The following is a 6,127-nucleotide window of genomic DNA, read 5'->3' on the forward strand; positions in this document are numbered from 1 at the left end:
ATACAAAGCCGGTAACCACGCCCACGCACATACAAGGCGTGTAACCATGCCCACGCACATACAAGGCGTGTAACCATGCCCGCGCACATACAAGGCCGGTAACCACGCCCGCGCACATACAAGGCCGGTAACCACGCCCGCGCACATACAAGGCGTGTAAACACGCCTGGCTGTAATGGCGAGTATATCAGGGAAGCAGCAAAAATAAGGGGCAAGGTTTATACAGAAGCACTCAACTGATTACCTTCCTACTAACCCGAAACACAAGCAATGTCCCACACAAAACCAGGTTACTTACTAGTGGGCATAACCCTTTCCTGCAATTCCAGTGAGGGAACAGTGCCAAAGATGAATGTTGCAGAGTCTCGCAATCCCCGCCTATGTAACAGCTCAGTGACATGGAGTTTAGAAGACATGCAAAGCGTCCTGCAGAGATGCCATGCTTCGTTCAAACCCAACAGACCTCGTGAACTGTGAAATCACCGAAGCCGCGTCGGGTAGGAGAAAATACCAGATGCGCGTTTCGCCACGTAGCGGGTTCTTCTGAACAGGACGCTCTACATGTCTTCTAAGCCCAACAAAAACAATTACTGAGCTGCTACATCGGAGCAGATTGCTAGGCTCTGCAACAATTCTATCTAATCTCATCACTTCTTCCCCATACCCTACATTTTCCAAACTCTCTTCACCTCTATTCCTTTTAAAGAGACTCAATAGAAGTACAAAGTGCACTACAGATACTTTGTAACATTGCAGTGATATAAGCTCAAATGGATTTATAGGGCAGCCTCAGGCTGTCTCTATTAACTAGATACTTTTAAGTTTTTCCAAAAATGTATGTGTTGGCATTAGAGCCATTAAGGTTTAGAACAGAAGCTCAGACCTTGTGTTTTAATCCCAGTTGGATATAATATGCACAAATATATTTGAAGTATTTTGATTGTTTTAGAAAGAATAGGAGATTGAAAGCTAAGTTTTATTTATACACAAACTACAATTCAATAGAGCGAGGTGACCCCACACTGTTCTCTTTTTGCTGGTACAGTGAAACACACAAACACTAATGACATATTGCTAGGATTGGGACATTTTCCAGCCCTCGAATGGCAACATTAACCCTTGCAGTGGGTCACCATCTTGAGAGGCAGCATGTGGGCCTAACCTTTATTTAGAGTACCAATGCTGCCCATGCTGTCACCCACCTTCAAGTTAAGACCCCTGGGGTAACTGGTCCGACGGGGGTATGTGGCTCTCAAACCTGGCTGGGGCATTCTTCCGGGATAAGCCATCAGTGTTGCTGTGGTCGCTGTCCTTATGCTGGTCGTATACTCTTGCAGAACCAAGCTCTACTGCAACATATTGCCATTTCCCCCAGACACACGGTTTGCCAGTGGAGAGGGTTGTGATCTGTTACTGCCGTAAACGCTTTGCCATTTGTGAAGTGCCCATACAATTGGTAAGCACTCCTTTTCTATGGTGGCGTAGGTGACCTTCTGATCTAGGAGCTTCCTGCTCAGAAAGACCACAGGGTGCTCAAACCAATCTGCATGTACATTGAGTCCAAAGATGCTGTACTAGTTAAACTTCATATGTTATCCATAGATTATTTTTTGTGTTAATTACGTATTTTTAATAGTAAACGGCGACCAAGGATTGAAGGTTATATTGAACGGTTGTTGCAGTGATTGAAGGTAATATTTGTGACCGATTGATAGGAGATATTACTCATTTGATAGAGCCTTCATGGAGAAAATGCAGCTAATGAGTCACGTGCTCGGTTAACTCTGTGTATTAACCCTTGTCACATATACAATTCACGTGCTTACAGGGGTGCCGTTCATGACACCCTCTACCCTACATGGTGTACTTTAGGTTAGCAAAGCCAAAGTTCCTAACTGAATCAATCGCCAATTGTTACCATGCGACAAATAGTGTTTTCTCAGGTGTTGGGCAGAGGTGTTTGCTCTCTGTAATATTACACAGGGAATCACTGTCACGGGAGACCAGGTTTATCAACACATTTTTATACCGGGATCATTGATCGAGCAAAGCAAGGAGGTAAAATAAATTGTAATTTATTTCAGGAAAAGACATACACACAATGTAATACAATTTACACGGTTAACACACTTACTGGGAACGGGGCTAACAAATAAATCTATCCTTTAAACTAAATTCACAAAAATGACCTCTGTAGGTGCCATTTCCAATGACCTGTAGGTACTCACAAAAGTCCTGGAACTGATTTCGGCATGCAATGCCAGATGCGACCACTACGTTCTTCAGAAGTGGGACATAGAAGAATTCTTGAGTCAAAATCTTTGAAGCCGGCTCGCGTCTATTCAACAAAGAGCATCTTTGAATTTGCTGCTGATGGTTTGGCGTTAGGAATCTCCGCTTCTCATTGGCTGTAAGGTTTCTTATGGGTTTCAGGGTCCCATTCACAAACCTCTACAGCCTATCGGAGCGTGGGAATTCTCCTGCCAGCCAATCACCGATTTGCCGTTATTGTAAAGCCAGGAGGGCACCTTTTCTTATTCTGCCAAGTGGCATGCGCTAACCCGGCACCTCTGCCTCTCTGCATACTGACCCCACCCGCTGGCCAGGCTCCACAGTCTGGGATATGGCAAATAGTGGCCGGAGAGCCCTGTGTTAGCCCAGGATGCAGGTACTCAAGCAGAACTGCAGTACCCCTCCTGTTCTAACACCTTGGCATCTCTGAGGCTTTCAAGCCAGGACTCCGCATAGACCCATAGGCACCAAGCTTGGTAGCCATCTGGTCTCTTGGAATCCGCGACTTGGAAATCCCTCAGTTCATTTACAGATTATCAGTACTGTACATATACCTATTAAATATAACTCTTTAATAAAATATACTATGTCCTGTCTTCTGTGTGATACAAATATATATAAGTCCCTGTTCTGGTGTCAGGGATGGAGTGAGAGTATATGTTGCCTACGCTCACTAGCCTCATTTTTGGCACACTTTAGAAATAACTTATAAAATATTTCCACAGAAGAAATCACTCTCCGCTTTATCATATAGCTGGAGCATCCCCTGAATCCCTATACTAGGTTCAGGGTACCTGGGCATGTATCTGGGCACCCCTCCTTATATTAGCTATCCCCTGTAGATTGCAGATATACATTAACCCCTACATGTCCCGTTTACCTTCTCTGGATTATGCTGCAGCAGGAATCCTGGCGTTGAGTCGAAAGAATGTTTTCAGGGTAGACGTTTGCCCGGGGCAATGTGCTTGGCTGTATCCGAGAATCTCACTTGATTCCCGTAACCAACTTTTGGGGTATCCCATAACTCTGGAACCCCGATGCATAGACACATTCTGCAAAGACTTTCTCCGACAAACCCACCCTGAAACTTACAGTTTAGAAATCTCCCGGTCCCAGCACCCCAGGAAAGGCAAAACACATAAATCTTTAATGTCGCATAATTTGCACAAAGTCACAGTAATGCATTTAGGACGTCTGGGTCCAAGAGCTGACACTCTAGGACCCCAACAAATGGATCAGGGGTAACCAAGTGAACTAGACTTTTCTTAGTGAGCCTGGTTAACCCATTCACCGTCACAATCACTAAATACAATTGAATTGTTCATACAAAGTGTGATCACAGCATCACATTTACTATAGTAATACAATATGATCTGGTGCTATATTTTGCAGTTTTCTTCAGGAGACTTTGATAAATAACCCAGATTCCTAACTTAGTATAAAAGATGCAGAATTCAGCCAATCGAGACTTTCTTAGGTATGTGACACCCCTCTTATATTCCTCTAGGGAGAGCAAAAGGTATTTGGGAGAATCACAAAAGAAACAGTGCTTCAAAAACCTCGTATGCAGTGATCAGCAGTAAACTTAGATAAGTGTTGCAAAAGAAATTGTATGTAACAAATAAAATATACATTCACATGAAGAGATACCGTTTCAATCCCGGTGTGTAGAGTCTCTAGTTTCAGATAATGGGGCTTATGCAGAGAGGATAGAGAAGGGAAATAGCGCCATCTTTTGGCGAAAATACGCACCAGAGAAGCTTGTCCTGCAGAGAACATGGTGAGATTCACAAAATCCGCCACAGCCGGTTTGTTTACTTTAAAATTAGCCAAACACGTGGCGAGAACGGTAAATTCGGCATGTTCAGATAGGGTGGTATGTGTACAAAAAACTTATCAATTGATGGCGCTCAGTGTATATGGTTTAAATAAACATCAAATAACCACAGTGTAATACATAAAATAAGGTAATTAATAGTGATACTTATACAACCACGTGTGATATATGCCGCTGTGACCTGATGCAGGACTGCTCTTTCAATCCTCGTGGACAAGTGAAGGGTAGAAATCATCAAGAAGCGCAAATCATGTGGAAAATAAAAGAAGACAACAAACTTATGGTGCAGTATTGTGTGAATTCAGTGTGGTAAATGGCACGGTTAAGTGTTCAGAATACTCACAAACGTGAGAGGTAAGTAGGCATATAAAGGTATCTTTAACCCATGGGATGAAGCCAGGTGTTAGAATAGGAACCGCGCTGATGATCAGGTACACTGTAGCGATCAGGTACACTTTAACAAGGGGCCCTTTAGGAATAAATTGAACCGGACATAGTGCAGACTGTACATAGGATATTTATAAAAGCAAGCAAAATCCAATCAACTCACATGGTGATGGAAATAAACAGGCGTATAGATCACAGTGTGGATCTCTGCAAACCGGAAGAGTGGTGTCTCGACTGTTCCTCTGTTCTGGTATGCGTGTCACGGATGCGTCTCACCGCGGACCGGAAGTGACGTCATCCGCTTCCAGAGGCTCCGGTTTCGCCTTAGGGCATCACTCTACGCGTTTCACCTTGTAGGTTTCTTCAGGAGTGATATTGCATGGTGTGTGAGCAGTTTAAGTACTCTAACCTCTACTCTCATATGTGGGGAGTAAATTGGATGATCGAAACACTTAATTGTAATTGAGATGGCCAAATGTTGCTGGTATAGACAATACTATGTTAATTTAATGAACATATCATGATAAAACCTAATTAAAAACAGATTTATACAATAAAGATAAAAATGGCATTAAATGGCCATGAGTAAGATAGCCTGAGCTATAATCAAAGTTAAATCTATTGCATCTGACATATGCAAAGACCCAAACATAATATAAGTGCATTTAATATTAAAAAACTATCACTAAAGCTGATAATATAAAATATATCAAATATAATGACGCAAATCTAGTAGAAAGAACAAAAGTGGAAAAACATAATTAGTGAACAAGGCAGAAAACATATTAATGTTATAAAAATGGTTTGAGATCAAAATCTAAATTTAAACCTGAAGGTGCTAGTGTTTTTAACTCAAACATCCAAAATGATTCTCTTTTAAGAAGGGCTACATTCCTATTGCCACCTCTCCAGTTGGGCATGACTTGTTCAATAGCTTTGAATGTTAACCCTTTAGGATCTGAGTTATGCATCAATAAAAAGTGATTAGAAACACTATGTGTCGATATTTTCCTTTTTATGTTACTAATGTGTTCTAATAATCTAGTTCTAAGGGGGCGAATCGTTTTGCCGATATATTGTAACCCACATGTGCATTCAATAAGATAGATAACAAAATTTGATCTACAATTCAGATGTTGTTGAATGTTATATTTTTTATGTGTCACATGTGATTGAAAGCTGTTAATATCCTTAGAACTAAACTTGCATGCAGTGCACATTCTACAGGTATAAAATCCCTTAGGGGGATCCAACCAAACAGAGCGAGTATGTACAGGACCCTTTCTAAGGGCACTAGGGGCCACCATGCTTTTAATATTGGGAGCCTTTCTATACACCATTTTAACTCTTTCAGGTAAGTGTTGGCCTAAGATGGGGTCATTCTTTAAAATAGACCAATGGGAATTAAGAATGTTATTAATCTTATGAGCATCCCTATTGTACTGCGTGATGAATGGTACATGTATCACATCACTTGGTGCATTTTTGGCTGCGGGGATAAGCATGGTTTCCCTTGGTGTATTCGTTGCCTTAACCCAAGCTTTTCTAACCACATCATCCTTATATTTTCTCTCAGCAAACTTCTTGGTCAATACCGTAGATTGTTCTTTA

Source organism: Ascaphus truei, chromosome 2 (genome assembly GCF_040206685.1).
Source record: "Ascaphus truei isolate aAscTru1 chromosome 2, aAscTru1.hap1, whole genome shotgun sequence".
In the NCBI taxonomy this organism is placed as follows: Eukaryota; Metazoa; Chordata; class Amphibia; order Anura; family Ascaphidae; genus Ascaphus; species Ascaphus truei.